Genomic DNA, 20,418 nt, shown 5'->3' with positions numbered 1-20,418 from the left:
TGTATTGAAGTCTTTCAAAAGTGTATAAATACATATTAAAACACTACATGTATATACATTTTAACTGAGTCGTTAAGTCATCGTTAGTCGTTACATGTAAGTGTTGTTTTGAAACCTTTAGGTTAACGATCTTGTTAAATGTTGTTAACCCAATGTTTATAATATCAAAAGAGATTTTAAATTATTATATTATCATGATATTATGATGTACGAATATCTCTTAATATGATATATATACATTAAATGTCGTTACAACGATAAACGTTACATATATGTCTCGTTTCAAAATCATTAAGTTAGTAGTCTTGTTTTTACATATGTAGTTCATTGTTAATATAATTAATGATATGTTTACTTATCATAATATCATGTTAACTATATATATAACCATATATATGTCATCATATAGTTTTTTTTACAAGTTTTAACGTTCGTGAATCACCGGTCAACTTGGGTGGTCAATTGTCTATATGAAACCTATTTCAATTAATCAAGTCTTAACAAGTTTGATTGCTTAACATGTTGGAAACATTTAATCATGTAAACATCAATCTCAATTAATATATATAAACATGGAAAAGTTCGGGTCACTACACGAAGCAGCAGCCAAAGCAGCAGCCGTAAACACAAACTCACGAAACGGATGCTCATACAAAACTTTTCAAGGATGCAAACCACAGACGTTTAGTGGAATCGAGGGACCAGTCGGTCTAACCCGATGGTTTGAAAAGATGGAGTCCGTTTTCAAAATCAGTAATTGTGCGAACGGAGACAAGTCAAAGTATGCTTCGTGCACGTTGCAAGATGGTGCACTTACTTGGTGGAACAATTATGCTAAAGCAGAAGGAATAGATACGGCATATGATATCTCTTGGGAAGAACTGAAAAAGATGCTAATCGAGGAGTACTGTCCTCGAAACGAGATCAGAAAAATGGAATCTGAGTTACGTAATCTGAAGGTTATCGGCGCGAATCTCAATAACTATGAAAAGCGTTTCATGGAACTAGCATTGTTGTGTCCCGAATTGGTGCCAAACGAGAAGCGAAAGATAGAAATGTATATTGACGGTTTATCGATCAATATCAAAGGAAATGTTACATCGTCCAAACCAAATACGATGCAGGAAGCCATGACAATGGCACACCAACTCATGGACCAGATCACAGAGAGTTCGATTAAGGCACCAATTACCGAAGTCAAGACAACTGAAGGAAAGAGGAAATGGGAAGACTATAAGAGCAAAAGTACTCACCTGAAGAAACAAGAAACTTTTAAAGGTAAACAAGATGGGGCAAATGCAAGTCCAAACTATAAGGGACCTCATCCGTTCTGCAAAAGGTGTTACACACATCATGCAGGCTATTGCCAAGTGGTCTGTGATAAGTGCAACAAGAAAGGACATGTGGCGAAAGATTGTTATGCCACCGTTTCTGAAGTAAAGACAAAATCGACCGATGTCAAGAAATGTTATGGATGCGGGAAGTCTGGTCACTTTATAAATCAATGCCCTGATAAGGAGAAGAACAAAGAACCCGCACGTGGGAGGGCATTTAATGTTAGTGCCAGTAAAGCACGTGAGGATCCTAATCTTGTCACGGGTACGTTTACCGTTAATAATCAACTAGCTTCTATTATGTTTGATACGGGTGCTGATAGAAGTTATATGTGTAAAGACTTTAGTTTTAAACTAAAATGTGCATCATTACCTCTAGACGATAAATATACTATTGAATTAGCTAATGGTAAACTGATAAAAGCCGATAAAATTTGCCATGGTTGCGAAATGAATCTCGCTGGTGAAACCTTCAAAATTGATTTGATACCCGTAGAATTAGGAAGTTTTGATGTAATCGTTGGCATGGACTGGATGTCCAAAACAAGAGCGGAAGTTGTTTGCGCTGAGAAAGCAATCCGCATCCCTCGTAAGGATGAAACGTCATTAATGATTTATGGGGAGAAGAACAACTCAAAACTGAACTTTATCAGCTGCATGAAGGCCCAGAAACTTATAAGAAAAGGTTGTTATGCTATTCTGGCACACGTAAAGAAGATCGATACTGAAGAAAGAAGCATTGATGACATGCCAGTTGTAAGAGAATATCCCGGAGTATTTCCAAAAGAATTACAGGGGCTACCTCCACTCAGATGTGTAGAATTCCAGATTGATCTCATACCAGGAGCTGCACCTGTAGCCCGATCTCCATATAGACTTGCACCTTCAGAAATGCAAGAATTACAAGACCAGTTGCAAGAATTATCGGACCGTGGATTTATTCGTCCTAGTTTTTCACCTTGGGGTGCTCCTATTCTGTTCGTCAAGAAGAAGGATGGATCTATGAGAATGTGCATAGATTACAGAGAATTAAACAAATTAACGATCAAGAATCGGTACCCATTACCGAGGATTGATGATTTGTTTGATCAATTGCAAGGATCAAGTGTTTATTCTAAGATTGATCTACGCTCCGGATATCATCAACTGAGAGTGAAGGAAGAAGATGTTCCTAAAACCGCGTTCAGAACCCGTTACGGTCACTATGAGTTTCTAGTCATGCCTTTTGGATTAACTAATGCTCCAGCAGTATTCATGGATCTAATGAATCGCATCTGTAGACCGTATTTAGACAAATTTGTCATTGTTTTTATCGACGACATATTGATTTACTCGAAGAACAAGGAAGAACATGAGCAACACTTAAGACTGGTACTAGAGATACTCAAGAAAGAAGAATTGTACGCAAAATTTTCGAAGTGTGATTTCTGGTTACAATAAGTACAATTTTTGGGCCATGTTGTCAGTAAACATGGAATTAAAGTTGACCCCGCCAAGATCGAAGCCATTAGTAAATGGGAAACCCCGAAGACTCCAACACAAATTCGCCAATTCTTAGGTCTTGCTGGTTACTACCGAAGATTCATTCAAGATTTCTCTAGAATCGCCAAACCCTTAACTGCATTGACTCAAAAGGGAAAGAAGTATGATTGGTCCACAGAACAGGAATCCTCATTCCAGTTATTAAAGAAGAAGTTAACGTCTGCACCCATTTTGTCATTACCGGAAGGAAATGATGATTTCGTGATCTATTGTGATGCTTCACGCCAAGGTTTAGGATGTGTATTAATGCAACGCACAAAAGTCATCGCATATGCCTCACGACAACTAAAAATTCATGAAAAGAACTATACGACGCACGATTTAGAACTTGGAGCAGTAGTTTTTGCACTCAAAATATGGAGACACTATCTATATGGCACCAAGTGTACAGTGTACACCGACCATAAGAGTCTTCAGCATATTTTTGATCAAAAACAACTCAATATGAGGCAACGTCGCTGGGTAGAGTTGTTAAACGATTACGATTGTGAAATCCGTTACCACCCCGGAAAGGCTAATGTTGTAGCTGATGCCCTAAGTCGAAAAGAAAGAGTAAAACCTCTTAGGGTCCGAGCTTTGAATATTACAATTCGTACTGATCTCACAAAGCAAATTCAAGCAGCACAGTTAGAGGCTTTAAAAGAAGAAAACGGAAAAGGCGAAATAAGCAAAGGGTTAGAAAAACAACTTGAAGAAAAAGCCGATGGAACCCTGTATTTTGCTGGTAGGATATGGGTACCAAAACATGGTAACCTAAGGCAACTAGTACTGGATGAAGCACACAAAACGAGGTACTCAATTCACCCAGGAAACGGAAAAATGTACCACGATCTCAAGAAGTTTTATTGGTGGCCTAATATGAAAACAGAAATTGCTACTTATGTAAGCAAATGTTTAACGTGTGCAAAGGTCAAAGCTGAGCACCAAAAGCCGTCAGGATTACTGCAACAACCAGAAATTCCGCAGTGGAAATGGGAAAGAATAACCATGGATTTCATTACGAAATTGCCAAGGACTACAAGTAGTCATAATACTATTTGGGTGATAGTTGATCGTCTAACTAAATCAGCTCACTTTCTACCAATAAAGGAGACAGACAGTATGGAGAAATTAGCACGCCTATATTTGAAGGAAGTAGTTTCCAGGCATGGTGTACCCATCTCTATCATATCTGATCGCGACACCCGATTCACATCACGTTTCTGGCAGTCATTACAAAAAGCATTGGGAACTCGATTAGATATGAGCACTGCTTATCACCCACAGACAGATGGTCAAAGTGAAAGAACAATACAAACATTGGAAGACATGTTACGGGCATGCGTGATTGACTTTGGAACCAGTTGGGATCGACACTTACCGTTGGCAGAATTTTCATACAATAACAGCTATCATACGAGCATCAACGCAGCGCCATTTGAAGCACTTTACGGTAGAAAGTGCAGATCTCCTATATGTTGGAGTGAAGTAGGAGAAAGACAACTTACTGGACCAGAAATTATTCATGAAACCACCGAAAAGATCATTCAAATACAACAGCGATTGAAAACGGCCATGAGTCGCCAAAAGAGTTATGCTGATGTAAGAAGAAAACTGCTAGAATTTCAAGTGGGCGACAAAGTCATGTTGAAAGTGTCACCCTGGAAAGGCGTTGTACGATTCGGTAAACGAGGAAAGCTAAGTCCTAGGTACGTAGGACCCTTTGAAATCACCGAAAGAATTGGAACAGTTGCTTATCGATTAAAGCTACCGCAAGAACTTAGTAGTGTTCACAACACATTTCACGTGTCAAATTTGAAGAAATGTTTAGCTGAAGAGGATGTCGTAATTCCTCTTGATGAAATACGAATCAATGATAAACTCCATTTTATCGAAGAACCTGTTGAAATCATGGACCGTGAGGTCAAACAATTAAAACAAAGCAAAATACCGATAGTTAGGGTTCGTTGGAACGCAAGACGAGGACCCGAGTTTACTTGGGAACGTGAAGATCAAATGAAGCAAAAGTATCCACATTTGTTCACTGATATCGCTCATGAAACAGGTACTACTCAAAATTTCGGGACGAAATTTTCTTTAACGGGGAGGTACTGTGATGACCCGAAAATTTTTGACTTATTTAAACCAATTCTCTATACGATTTATTATTTTAACACGTTAAACAAAGTCTGTTAGATTGAGTCTCAAAATTTTAGAACTGTTACATATATACAATTACCTTTGACTACTCTCGACGATTCATGAACAATTATATGTATGTATATATATATGTACAAGTAAAAACGACTTTCCTACAGTAAAAATTAATTTGCTACAGTAAAACACTATTTGCTACAGTGAAACCGTATTTTGCTACAGTGCTACAGTGAAAAACGAGTTTGCTACAGTGATTTGCTACAGTAAAACACTATTTGCTACAGTAAACACTATTTGCTACAGTAAAACACTATTTGCTACAGTAAACACTATTTGCTACAGTAAAACACTATTTGCTACAGTACCACTATTTGCTACAGTAAACACTATTTGATGTCGGCGAACTAGCAAACAGAAACAGAAAAAGGCGGCCATGCGATCGCATGGCAAAAACACTGAAAACTCATGCGATCGCATGAGCTACAGTAAATCGAAAAGTACTATAAAAGGTCAGTTTTGCTCGACGAAATATTTCATAAAAATTTATGTACGTAAATTTTATAATTATAATTATAATTATAATTTTAATTTTAAGTTTAATAATAATAAAGTATATTCGAGGGTATTTTTAATTCGGGTTTCAAACCGTTTTAAAATAAGGAAATATTGGGTATTGTTCGGGGTATTGTTCTTGAATCCAAGACCAACCATACAGTCGTCTACCATCATTACGTCTACGCAATTTGCCTACAATATTGAATCGCAATATTGAACTGTGAGTTATAGATCCCTTTTTAAATACTTTAAATATTTTTGGGCTGAGAATACATGCAATTTATTTTAAACGCGATAAGACACAAGTACATACTAAATTCTACACTGAGTTAAACCGAAAATCCCTTAGCTTTGGTAACTAGTAGCTGCCAGTACATAGGATATGGACTGGTGGGCGCGAATAATTGTATATGGATCCATAGGGCTTGACATCCCCGTCCGAGCTAGAGCGCTAGCCTTTTAACGGACGTATGTTATTTGAGTTTAAGACACGTTGGTTTGCGTGTATTAAAACGAATGGGGTAATTATCACTATAGCGTTAAGTTTAGTTACCAGGGTGCTCTGTTACGTAGAATCTATTGATAAACTTTTGATGAAATCTTGTGGTCTATCTTTATATATGTTTATGACTCGAGCAATTAAACCTATAACTCACCAACATTCGTGTTGACTTTTTAGCATGTTTTATTCTCAGGTCCTTAGAATGCTTCCGCTGTGATGTGCTTGTTGCCTGCATGGAGTCTCTCATGCTTTGTACAAAGTTTATTGCATTCAAAATAAAACTGCGTTGTGTAATAAATAATTGGACTGTGATGTCAACCTGTAAATTAAAGACTTATGTATTTCGGGGTTTTGCTTATACCTAAGCACTCGCCCACATGTTTATAACTTTCTATGTTTAGAAAGTCACTTATTTTAATGAATGCAATATTTTATCAAAACGTATCATATAGAGGTCAAAACCTCACTGTGGAATCAATGATTAACGTGCCGCGTCAATAGCGATTTTGACGGGTCGTTACAAGTTAGAAGGATTAACTTTTGTTTGCGAACAAGTTTAGAATTAACTAAACTATGTTCTAGTGATTACAAGTTTAAACCTTCAAATAAGATAGCTTTATATGTATGAATCAAATGATGTTATGAACGTCATTACTACCTTAAGTTCCTTGGATAAACCTACTGGAAAAGAGAAAAATGGATCTAGCTTCAACGGATCCTTGGATGGCTCGAAGTTCTTGAAGCAGAATCATGACACGAAAACAAGTTCAAGTAAGATCATCACTTGAAATAAGATTGTTATAGTTATAGAAATTAAACCAAAGTTTGAATATGATTATTACCTTGTATTAGAATGATAACCTACTGTAAGAAACAAAGATTTCTTGAGGTTGGATGATCACCTTACAAGATTGGAAGTGAGCTAGCAAACTTGAAAGTATTCTTGATTTTATGTAACTAGAACTTGTAGAATATATGAAGAACACTTAGAACTTGAAGATAGAACTTGAGAGAGATCAATTAGATGAAGAAAATTGAAGAATGAAAGTGTTTGTAGGTGTTTTTGGTCGTTGGTGTATGGATTAGATATAAAGGATATGTAATTTTGTTTTCATGTAAATAAGTCATGAATGATTACTCATATTTTTGTAATTTTATGAGATATTTCATGCTAGTTGCCAAATGATGGTTCCCACATGTGTTAGGTGACTCACATGGGCTGCTAAGAGCTGATCATTGGAGTGTATATACCAATAGTACATACATCTAAAAGCTGTGTATTGTACGAGTACGAATACGGGTGCATACGAGTAGAATTGTTGATGAAACTGAACGAGGATGTAATTGTAAGCATTTTTGTTAAGTAGAAGTATTTTGATAAGTGTATTGAAGTCTTTCAAAAGTGTATAAATACATATTAAAAAACTACATGTATATACATTTTAACTGAGTCGTTAAGTCATCGTTAGTCGTTACATGTAAGTGTTGTTTTGAAACCTTTAGGTTAACGATCTTGTTAAATGTTGTTAACCCAATGTTTATAATATCAAATGAGATTTTAAATTATTATATTATCATGATATTATCATGTATGAATATCTCTTAATATGATATATATACATTAAATATCTTTACAACGATAATCGTTACATATATGTCTCGTTTAAAAATCATTAAGTTAGTAGTCTTGTTTTTACATATGTAGTTCATTGTTAATATACTTAATGATATGTTTACTTATCATAGTATCATGTTAACTATATATATATCCATATATATGTCATCATATAGTTTTTACAAGTTTTAACGTTCGTGAATCACCGGTCAACTTGGGTGGTCAATTGTCTATATGAAACATATTTCAATTAATCAAGTCTTAACAAGTTTGATTGCTTAACATGTTGGAAACATTTAATCATGTAAATATCAATCTCAATTAATATATATAAACATGGAAAAGTTCGGGTCACTACAGTACCCTCCCGCTAAATAAATTTCGTCCCAAAATTTTAAGCTGTTGAAGGTGTTGACGAATCTTCTGGAAATAGATGCGGGTATTTCTTCTTCATCTGATCTTCACGCTCCCAGGTGAACTCGGGTCCTCTACGAGCATTCCATCGAACCTTAACAATTGGTATCTTGTTTTGCTTAAGTCTTTTAACCTCACGATCCATTATTTCGACGGGTTCTTCGATGAATTGGAGTTTTTCGTTGATTTGGATTTCATCTAACGGAATAGTGAGATCTTCTTTAGCAAAGCATTTCTTCAAATTCGAGACGTGGAAAGTGTTATGTATAGCCGCGAGTTGTTGAGGTAACTCAAGTCGGTAAGCTACTGGTCCGACACGATCAATAATCTTGAATGGTCCAATATACCTTGGATTTAATTTCCCTCGTTTACCAAATCGAACAACGCCTTTCCAAGGTGCAACTTTAAGCATGACCATCTCTCCAATTTCAAATTCTATATCTTTTCTTTTAATGTCAGCGTAGCTCTTTTGTCGACTTTGGGCGGTTTTCAACCGTTGTTGAATTTGGATGATCTTCTCGGTAGTTTCTTGTATAATCTCCGGATCCGTAATCTGTCTATCCCCCACTTCACTCCAACAAATCGGAGACCTGCACTTTCTACCATAAAGTGCTTTAAACGGCGCCATCTCAATGCTTGAATGGTAGCTGTTGTTGTTGGAAAATTCTGCTAACGGTAGATGTCGATCCCAACTGTTTCCGAAATCAATAACACATGATCGTAGCATGTCTTCAAGCGTTTGTATCGTCCTTTCGCTCTGCCCATCAGTTTGTGGATGATAGGCAGTACTCATGTCTAGACGAGTTCCTAATACTTGCTGTAATGTCTGCCAGAATCTTGAAATAAATCTGCCATCCCTATCAGAGATAATAGAGATTGGTATTCCATGTCTGGAGACGACTTCCTTCAAATACAGTCGTGCTAACTTCTCCATCTTGTCATCTTCTCTTATTGGCAGGAAGTGTGCTGATTTGGTGAGACGATCAACTATTACCCAAATAGTATCAAAACCACTTGCAGTCCTTGGCAATTTAGTGATGAAATCCATGGTAATGTTTTCCCATTTCCATTCCAGGATTTCGGGTTGTTGAAGTAGACCTGATGGTTTCTGATGCTCAGCTTTGACCTTAGAACACGTCAAACATTCTCCTACGTATTTAGCAACATCAACTTTCATATCCAGCCACCAAAAATGTTTCTTAAGATCCTTGTACATCTTCCCCGTTCCAGGATGTATTGAGTATCTGGTTTTATGAGCTTCTCTAAGTACCATTTCTCTCATATCTCTAAATTTTGGTACCCAAATTCTTTCAGCCCTATACCGGGTTCCGTCTTCCCGAATATTAAGATGCTTCTCCGATCCTTTGGGTATTTCATCCTTTAAATTTCCCTCTTTTAAAACTCCTTGTTGCGCCTCCTTTATTTGAGTAGTAAGGTTATTGTGAATCATTATATTCATAGATTTTACTCGAATGGGTTCTCTGTCCTTTCTGCTCAAGGCGTCGGCTACCACATTTGCCTTCCCCGGGTGGTAACGAATCTCAAAGTCGTAATCATTCAACAATTCAATCCACCTACGCTGCCTCATATTTGTGACAGCCCGGAAATTTCCAACCAAATATAAACTTTATCTTTATATTATTCTGACACGATAAGCAAAGTTTGTTAAGTTAAATCTCAAGAATTTTAAATTGTGTTCATACATTCATTATAACCTCGACCAAATTCCGACGATTCACGAACTGTTATATATAAATAAATATGTATATATATGTATATATATATTATAACTTGAGAATATTAATAAAGTATTAAACGTATAATACTTTACATGAACGTATTTGTTTCAATATGTTTATCGATGAAATTAGAAGATAATATCAAATGATTGATTTATCAGATACATTATGATATGATTACGGGTCTATGTTATAAGGTCCACTGTGATTTAAGAAATCTATTCTTTTTGACAAGATTCGGAAAATGGTAAAGTGATTTATAAGTAAGAACGTGAAGTGTAAATAACTTAGATGTTGGATATCGACAAGTTATGTAACTCGACATTTTTCATTAAGATGATTTCATACGTTTATTTAACCTTTGAACTTTATCCCATGCTTCACCAATAAACTGTAATTTAAAAACTTCAAACCTATTATGAATATATATGATTCTACTTTTCTAAAACATTTTATGATATAACGATTTCCATTATTTTAACCTTTAAACAAAATGATTCTTAAAAATATATTTGGTTTTGGAAAACAAAATTATTATATTTATTTGATTTAGTTTCAAACGTACAAAAATGTTTTTAGTTTAAAAAGAATTTTATTATTAAAACGTATATAACTTTTATAAATATCTAGAACCACTTTTGACAACTCATTACTTAACCAGCATGATAAAGATAACGATATTTATATTTTATTTTATTAAATATATATAACGATTTAAATTAATATTATATATATTTATTCGTGTATTATACGTACATAGTTTTATACTTTTACTATACTTAAACTTTACCTTTACTTTATTTTTACTTTACTTTAACTTTAATAATTCACTTTAATAATTCATACTTTAATAATTCACTTTAATAATTCATACTTTAATAATTCACTTTAATAATTCATACTTTAATAATTCACTTTAATAATTCATACTTTAATAATTCACTTTAATAATTCAAAAATCTATTATAAATAGAATTCAATAGGTTTCATTATTTCATAAGAAACTTGAAAATATTTTTCTCTAAACTCTCTCAATCGATTTACATATATATATTTACTCCGTATTATTTTAAGATATTATTAGTATACATAAAATATTACGTCAGAATGCTGTCCGAGTGATTTCGAAATTGTTTTTCGAGTGGGATTGGATTAAGGAAATTATGGGTTATAGCTATGGAGGTGATTGGGTATGGTTCATGGGTATGCTCGTGAGATCAATATAGTGTTTATCATCTCCGTTGCGTCTACGTACCTTTCCTGCAATATTGAATCTCAATATTGATACGTGAGTACTCATAATTTAACTTTTACATACTAATAGTGTATCCCTGACTAGTGCTCGAGTATATAGGATTATGCATATTTGTACTTTTGATATTGCCTTTAGTTAGGTTATGTTGAATCCTGAATTAGTTATATATGCAACTGAGATAAGGTATAAGATATGCATGTCGTTGGAAAGCTAGCGAAAAATTAAGAACTTTTCATTTAGATATCGAATGATTTCGATGAACGGATTTGAAGTTATAGTCCATCGAATTTTTGTATTATTATTAAAAATGATTATTATTATCGTCGTTATTATCGTCGTTCTAATTTTATCTTATTATTATTATTATTATTATCTTTATCAATAAAAGGATTTATCATTAAAAATTGTTATTTTTTTTATTATTACTATCGTTATTATCGTTAAAGTTATAATTAGTATTATTATTATTATTATCCAATTATTATTATTATTATTATTATTATTATTATTATTATTATTATTATTATTATTATTGGTATTATTATTATTATTATCATTATTAATATATATATCATTATTTAAAAATGGTTATTGTTATTGTTATTATTATTATTACTATATTATCATTAAGATAATTATTAGTATTATCGTTAATAATGTTATAGTAGCTATCATTATTAATATTAGTGTAATTAAAATAAATATTTGTAACACCTAATTATTTTGATTACTATTATTATCATTATTACGAACACGATATAAAAGACGATTAAAAGCTATTAAACGAAACGATTAGGAAATAATGGGTAAGAGTATCATGATGAAATTAAAATATTATAAGATATTGATTTAGATAAAATTATCGTTCTTATTATTTTTATCATTACTATTATTATTAAAATTATCGTTAGTATTAAAACTATCATTTTAACAAAAATTATCATTTTAATAGAAATGTCATTGTTACTATAAAATATCATTATTATTATTATTATTTTAAATAGAATTATTATTTTAAAGATAATATTAAAAATTATCGTAAATATTAAAGTTATCATAATTAGAATTATCGTTTTATCATAATGTCATCTTAGTAATTATAAATATTGATATTTTTATAAAATAATTATTATTACAAAATAATACAACTTTTACTTACTATCATTATAGATATTATTTTATCAAATAAATATTTAATACAAACATATTTTACTACGTGTAATAACTTACTTTAATAATACCTATCATATTATCTTTATAATATTAAATGAACCCTATAAATTTTATTACTTAATATATATAAAAGTATATTTTATTATATAAATATAATATAAAATTTTATTTATTAATAAATAAATTATATTATTTACTCTAATAAATCTTTTAAAAATATTTAAAAATATAAAACGACGATATTTAAACTATATATTAATCATGTATAGATTTTTGGAAATTATTTTGAGTCAAATTTACTTTTGTTGACTTTTGCATATTAGTCTCGAGCATTAGGATTGTGGTACACTATGACTTGACCTAATTTGTTAGACAAATATTGACCAACACATAAATATATATAATTAATTTAGGTTCGTGAATCCGAGGCCAACCTTGCACTTGTTCAATGACGTTATATGTATTTTTACTACGAAATACAGTATGGTGAGTTTCATTTACCTTTTTACCCTTTATATTTTTGGGACTGAGAATACATGCGCTTTTATAAATGTTTGACGAAATAGACACAAGTAATTGAAACTACATTCTATGGTTGAATTATCGAAATCGAATATGCCCTTTTTTATTAAAGTATGGTAATCTAAGAATTAGGGAACAGACACCCTAATTGACGCGAATCCTAAAGATAGATCTATTGGGCCTAACAAACCCCATCCAAAGTACCGGATGCTTTAGTACTTCGAAATTATATCATGTCCGAAGGAGGATCCCGGAATGATAGGGGATATTCTTATATGTATCTAGTTAATGTCAGTTACCAGGTGTTCACCATATGAATGATTATTTTTGTCTCTATGCATGGGACGTATATTTATGAGAACTGGAAATGAAATTCTTGTGGTCTATTAAAATGATGGAAATAAATGATTATGATAAACTAATGAACTCACCAACCTTTTGGTTGACACTTTAAAGCATGTTTATTCTCAGGTGTTAAAGAAATCTTCCGCTGTGCATTTGCTCATTTTAAAGATATTACTTGGAGTCTTTCATAGCATATTTCGAAGAACGTTGCATTCGAGTCATTGAGTTCATCAAAGATTATTATTAAATCAATTTATAGTTGGATAGTGGATATTATGAAATGGTATGCATGCCTGTCAATTTTTGATGTAAAGAAAAATTGTCTTTTAAAAACGAATGCAATGTTTGTAAAATGTATCATATAGAGGTCAAATACCTCGCAATGTAATCAACTATTGTGAATCGTTTATAATGTATATGAACGGGTCCTTTCAGTTGGTATCAGAGCGGTGGTCTTAGCGAACCAGTTCTGCATTAGTGTGTCTAACTGATAAGTCGTTAGGATGCATTAGTGAGTCTGGACTTCGACCGTGTCTGCATGTCAAAAGTTTTGCTTATCATTTCTAGTCGAAAATCATCTGCTTATCATCCATAGGAAATTACCTGCTTATCATTATTAGTCTAGACACATCTTGCTACATTAATTGCATGAGTAGTGTATAGACAAAATTCATATCTTAGCGTATCTGCTAAATCATATCTTATCGTATCTGTTACTTAAACTTTGCCTGACATATCCCGCAAATTCCTCCGTAATCTATGAAATCTTTTGATCTCTATATATAGATATCCTATGTAAATAGAATACCACCCGATAGCCGAAAAATCATTTTATATCGAAAATCCTTTATCCAATCGTACGAAATAGAATTTGTCATCAGTTCAAGTCACTCGGATTCCGAAATGGAATCTCACTCAAGCTCTGAAAGCAGTGTGACCGAAATGGATCAACCAATCAGTCATCACCTATTCTGGATGAATTGGGGATGGGTTCGTAGCCTCCTCAATCATTGGAAACAAGAAGAAGGCGATCCTTTCCATCCACCACATTGCCCTCTTGGCGAAGAACCTGAAGCACTTACCGGCAAACCTGTTCGAGACACCATTTTCTCTCTCATTTCCAGGGTATCTTGTCACGATTATATACTACATCAAATTCTAGATTTTATTTATCCGCTCGTTCCGACCGACAATCATCCTGGAATAATAGAAGAAGTCAACGAACTTCGCGCTCGGGTAGTGGCTTTGGAGAATATGGTGCAGAGATTACAAACACCAGCAGCAGCATCAGCAGAATAACCAGTACCACCATCATCAACGCCAACAGTACCATTACCACCTCCAACCACAACCGCGTTGTAAACCTCAACTTCACAATCTGTCCCACGAGCATCAACGTCATACGCACCATAGATACCATGGAGTACCAACAACAATAACTGATGAAGTATTAATTCATAACTTCATTGGAGAAACATTCCGCGGCGATTATATAATCTCTAAAGTCTTAGAGATTATCTAATCTAGCCCTAACCATAAATCAGTTAAGCGAACCAAAATGATAGAAGGAAGAGTAGAAACCCTGACAAAAATGGTGTGTGATTAACAAGTTAAAATTGTTTTACCAACAACATCAACAGTACCGTCAACGTCACCAGCATCGTCAGTACAGTCAACATCAGAATCAACAACACCTATAACATTGCAAACTCCGTCAGTTTAAGAATCACTGTGGACATCATTACGAATCAATAACGTTTATATTGTATCAACAAGTTATGAAGAATTAACTCATTCCCTCTGAAGAAATTATATATATATTTTATATATATATATATATATATATATATATATATATATATATATATATATATATATATATATATATATATATATATATATATATATATATATATATTTGAAATAAAAAATAAATCTTTCCGTGCTAAGCTATTGTGTGTGAATCTTAACTACTCGGTTAATTCATATTACAAATATGCAATAATGTACGTCCCTCGCCCGCAACTTAACCATCGTTAACTACAATCTCTGTCTCAATTCAACAAGTTCCAATTCCTAATAAATCAAGTATATATTTGATTTTACACTTCATCATTGATGTAACGAAACTTTTCAGATAACATCATTCGTACTTTGCGAAGTTTACAAGAATTTAACGAAAACCAACATCACATCTCAACAAATAACGAAGTATTGATTTATAATTTCAATATTATTGAAGAAATACTTATGTAACCTCTAAAGCCTTCAAGGAATTATTCAATTCTAGTTCCAACCGTAAATCGAATGAGTTTAATTTAGTATTAACTCATTAAAATCTATGTTACATCTGAGGAGAATATATACATATATATTTTCATAAAGACTGTAATAAAATTCTAATGTACAAAATATTAATTGTGAAAATTTTTTAACGGGTAGGTAATACCCGAGAGATATATATAAATTCACAATTAATATGTTACATTCTTCGAATCAGATTAAGCAAATTATCAATTATACTTCCTACTTTCACAATAATATACATTCTTTCATAGAAATCAAAACAACCATACTCATTCAAACCCAATTACATATTCTGATTTTAAAATCTCAGAATTCAATTCGAGATATAACCGGTACCATCACTTTTAGATTCCTACATCTTTCAAAGCTATACTTTGACTTCAAAAGTGTGTTAGAACATCAAATGTATACAAACGATTACATTCTGTGTTCAAACCCTTCGAAAATCTCTGAAGACACTTCAAATAATGAGCAATCGAGATGATGATCCAACCACATATTACCCACAGTTATGTACTTAAAAAGCTCTCGAAACCAAAGTCATAATTCAACACATATCTGTGTAAGATCTTTTGGCATTTATTAGCCAAAATAACCTTGCAATTCCTTTGCAAAGTAGCAAATTATATCACAGCTCCAGCAAGACAACTTCGATTTTTTCCATTCGGAGTAGCCTTATCATAATTTTGATATATGTGATTACCCTTTTGTTACCGGAGAACCTTTCATATTCCATCACATTAGCAATAAACTTACCAACAACTTCACTGATCTTGGGCATTCTGAAGAATCTTTATATTTATCGAAACCTCATCATTTACTCATCTGCCTCTTGTAACGAGAATTGCCATACGAATCATTGGGAATTAGCAATCAGTATTTTGAAATCTCACAGCATGTTGACGCCAACAGCTATACATAACGTCTATTTCCAAGGCTTACATACTTCGAATGTGAAGTTTCTGAAAAACACTCTGAACCGCGAACTAGTTCTCGAAATGCTGATGAAGCAACAAAAGCTGTAAACGACCTTAGCAGTAAAAAGTTTGATGATAAAGATTAGTGTATTAACAAAGCTCAGAAATAGAGAAGTTTTGGAACTGGAAAACGGATTGAGCAAAGTATGAAAGAGGCTGTGGACAAATCACAAAGACTGAACCTGACTTCAAAGAATCCAAATGATTCAGTGTCTGCTGAAGTCATTAACGAATACCTTGCTCCTGACACTAAACCTTACAGACAATATTCTTCATCATCCTCTGATATTAGAAATTCTAAGATATCATCGTATCTTTCATTATAAATATCCTCTATATTTCTGAAGATATTTCCATAACTATTCTTATCTGGAATCATTTATCTCTTTGCGCTATCTGTATTACATCAAAAAGGAAACTGTTTAGTTCCTATACTCTGTAAACCTTTGAGTTTAAAATATGAATGTTTTTGAAGTAGTGTTGGAAACTGAAGCATGAGTTAGTATAATATAATGACACTTGATCAACGTGATTATATTACAGTAATTCATGCTGAGTTTCTAAATGGAACGTGATGATTCACAGATCATAACATCATCATGTGCCATGTTATACGACTCTTGTATTCTATTTAACCTCTAAAATATCAAGAAAATATTTCTTGATGATTCGGCCTTTTACAAGGTATTCTAGTAATTTGACAAGTCAAGATCGTGCCATCACAATTTCCTTCCTAGAACATTAACAATGTTCATTCCGAAATTCATATCTGTGAATTCTGGACCATTACAAGCGTTGCTTAATCGCAAGAAGAAGAAACGAAAGGACAAAACTCCGAAATAGAAATTGGGGTATAAATTGCAGCAAATAAAAGAGAGCATTAACTGTGGATGACAATGATTATAGAAGATAGAAACAGAGACTTTGAAATATAAGGGAAGATATAAAGCCCAACTACAAACCAAAAATTATAAACCATATATATCGATGCATATAGCAATATAAAGACACGGGAGAACTAGAAACACTATAAACCCAAGAGTATAGTAGAAGTAAATAGATTCTTCCGGTGATAGATGAAAAAGAAGAATGACCGATATGAAAGTTATAAGTATATCGAGAATCAGAAATGGATGGAGCATATTGATGAATACTTTAAAATATGAGTTGAGGGGGAAAGAATAGAAGGTGATGAAACATGACTAGGAACTTAGAAATCAACAGATTTAACACACACAATGACGGAATAAGTGAATCAAACCCTCTAGTGAATTGGTTAAGCTTTTTGGGATTAATTTAGTCATACCACAACTAAATCAAGTGTGATTAGATCAACACCTAGAGCTATTATTCACTACCTGGGTGATTTGGGTTGAGAGAGAATCGGAGGAGCTCACCAGATCTGAGTGTGTGTAACAAATGAGAGGCTTAACCTAAAATGAAGAACATAAGACTTTATATACCCCTGCTGTTGACTCACCCGTACGATTCATCCATCACACATGCGAGTTGGCTTCATCAGCCGTACGGGTGATCACTCACTCGTGTCTTCTTATTTAGGTTGTAATTGTGACTTAGCTCAGCATCAACCGTGCGTATGAGCCTGTCAGCCGTACGAGTGAGGCTTCACTCGGACGTCTGACTAAGTCTAACATAGTTAAACATCCAAATCTCGTTCCTGCAGTTGCTGTAACCACATACAAACACGGATAGGATAATAACGAACGATCATGGTGGCCTATAAACTGTTGTACCTGCAATGGACGTGGGTAGATGTCTAGGGACTTGCATAAAATGCATCAACAGAAGGTGTGAGTTGTAAGAAAACGAAGGAGGTGAATTTATAAGAAAATCTCTGACAGAAGAATTAAAATGGACAATCGCATTTAAAGCGGATCCTAATTCCTTTTGTTACCGGAGAATCAAATCTTATTACAAAGATTTTCTTCAAATCCCTTGAAATCTGGAAATCAATCATATCTACGTCAAATGATAAGATGAATCTACACTTACTCATTTCACTCTTCTATGTTAGCTTCATTCGTACTCTTCATATAAATGGATTGTTTATCCAAATTATTCGCTGATGATAAAACTCTAATTTTCAGCCTGTATGCATCATGAAAACATACTTATTATCATTCACGACCTTTCCACTCAAATTTTGGGACGAAATTTCTTTAACGGGTAGGTACTGTGACAACCCGGAAATTTCCAACCAAATTTAAACTTTATCTTTATATTATTCTGACACGATAAGCAAAGTTTGTTAAGTTAAATCTCAAGAATTTTAAATTGTGTTCATACATTCATTATAACCTCGACCAAATTTCGACGATTCACGAACTGTTATATATAAATAAATATGTATATATATGTATATATATATTATAACTTGAGAATATTAATAAAGTATTAAGCGTATAATACTTTACATGAACGTATTTGTTTCAATATGTTTATCGATGAAATTAGAAGATAATATCAAATGATTGATTTATCAGATACATTATGATATGATTACGGGTCTATGTTATAAGGTCCACTGTGATTTAAGAAATCTATTCTTTTTGACAACATTCGAAAAATGGTAAAGTGATTTATAAGTAAGAACGTGAAGTGTAAATAACTTAGATGTTGGATATCGACAAGTTATGTAACTCGACATTTTTCATTAAGATGATTTCATACGTTTATTTAACCTTTGAACTTTATCCCATGCTTCACCAACAAACTGTAATTTAAAAACTTCAAACCTATTATGAATATATATGATTCTACTTTTCAAAAACATTTTATGATATAACGATTTCCATTATTTTAACCTTTAAACAAAATGATTCTTAAAAATATATTTGGTTTTGAAAAACAAAATTATTATATTTATTTGATTTAGTTTCAAACGTACAAAAACGTTTTTAGTTTAAAAAGAATTTTATTATTAAAACGTATATAACTTTTATAAATATCTGGAACCACTTTTGACAACTCATTACTTAACCAGTATGATAAAGATAACGATATTTATATTTTATTTTATTAAATATATATAACGATTTAAATTAATATTATATATATTTATTCGTGTATTATACGTACATAGTTTTATACTTTTACTATACTTAAACTTTACATTTACTTTATTTTTACTTTACTTTAACTTTAATAATTCACTTTAATAATTCATACTTTAATAATTCACTTTAATAATTCATACTTTAATAATTCACTTTAATAATTCATACTTTAATAATTCACTTTAATAATTCATACTTTAATAATTCACTTTAATAATTCACTTTAATAATTCAAAAATCTATTATAAATAGAATTCAATAGGTTTCATTATTTCATAAAAAACTTGAAAATATTTTTCTCTAAACTCTCTCAATCGATTTACATATATATATATTTACTCCGTATTATTTTAAGATATTATTAGTATACATAAAATATTACGTCAGAATGCTGTCCGAGTAATTTCGAAATTGTTTTTCGAGTGGGATTGGATTAAGGAAATTATGGGTTATAGCTATGGAGGTGGTTGGGTATGGTTCATGGGTATGCTCGTGAGATCAATATAGTGTTTATCATCTCCGTTGCGTCTACGTACCTTTCCTGCAATATTGAATCTCAATATTGATACGTGAGTACTCATAATTTAACTTTTACATACTAATAGTGTATCCCTGACTAGTGCTCGAGTATATAGGATTATGCATATTTGTACTTTTGATATTGCCTTTAGTTAGGTTATGTTGAATCCTGAATTAGTTATATATGCAACTGAGATAAGGTATAAGATATGCATGTCGTTGGAAAGCTAGCGAAAAATTAAGAACTTTTCATTTAGATATCGAATGATTTCGATGAACGGATTTGAAGTTATAGTCCATCGAATTTTTGTATTATTATTAAAAATGATTATTATTATCGTCGTTATTATCGTCATTCTAATTTTATCTTATTATTATTATTATTATCTTTATCAATAAAAGGATT

General features: G+C 32.5%; 1 long non-coding RNA gene across 1 annotated transcript in view; it reads right to left on the bottom strand.

Annotated features, from left to right (window-relative positions):
- Nucleotides 1-20,418, bottom strand: part of LOC139854464 (uncharacterized) — a 50,137-nt gene that overhangs the window by 18,471 nt on the left and 11,248 nt on the right. The window lies entirely within an intron of this gene.

Source organism: Rutidosis leptorrhynchoides, chromosome 6 (genome assembly GCF_046630445.1).
Source record: "Rutidosis leptorrhynchoides isolate AG116_Rl617_1_P2 chromosome 6, CSIRO_AGI_Rlap_v1, whole genome shotgun sequence".
Taxonomy (NCBI): domain Eukaryota; kingdom Viridiplantae; phylum Streptophyta; class Magnoliopsida; order Asterales; family Asteraceae; genus Rutidosis; species Rutidosis leptorrhynchoides.
This window is presented reverse-complemented; position numbering and strand designations above follow the sequence as displayed.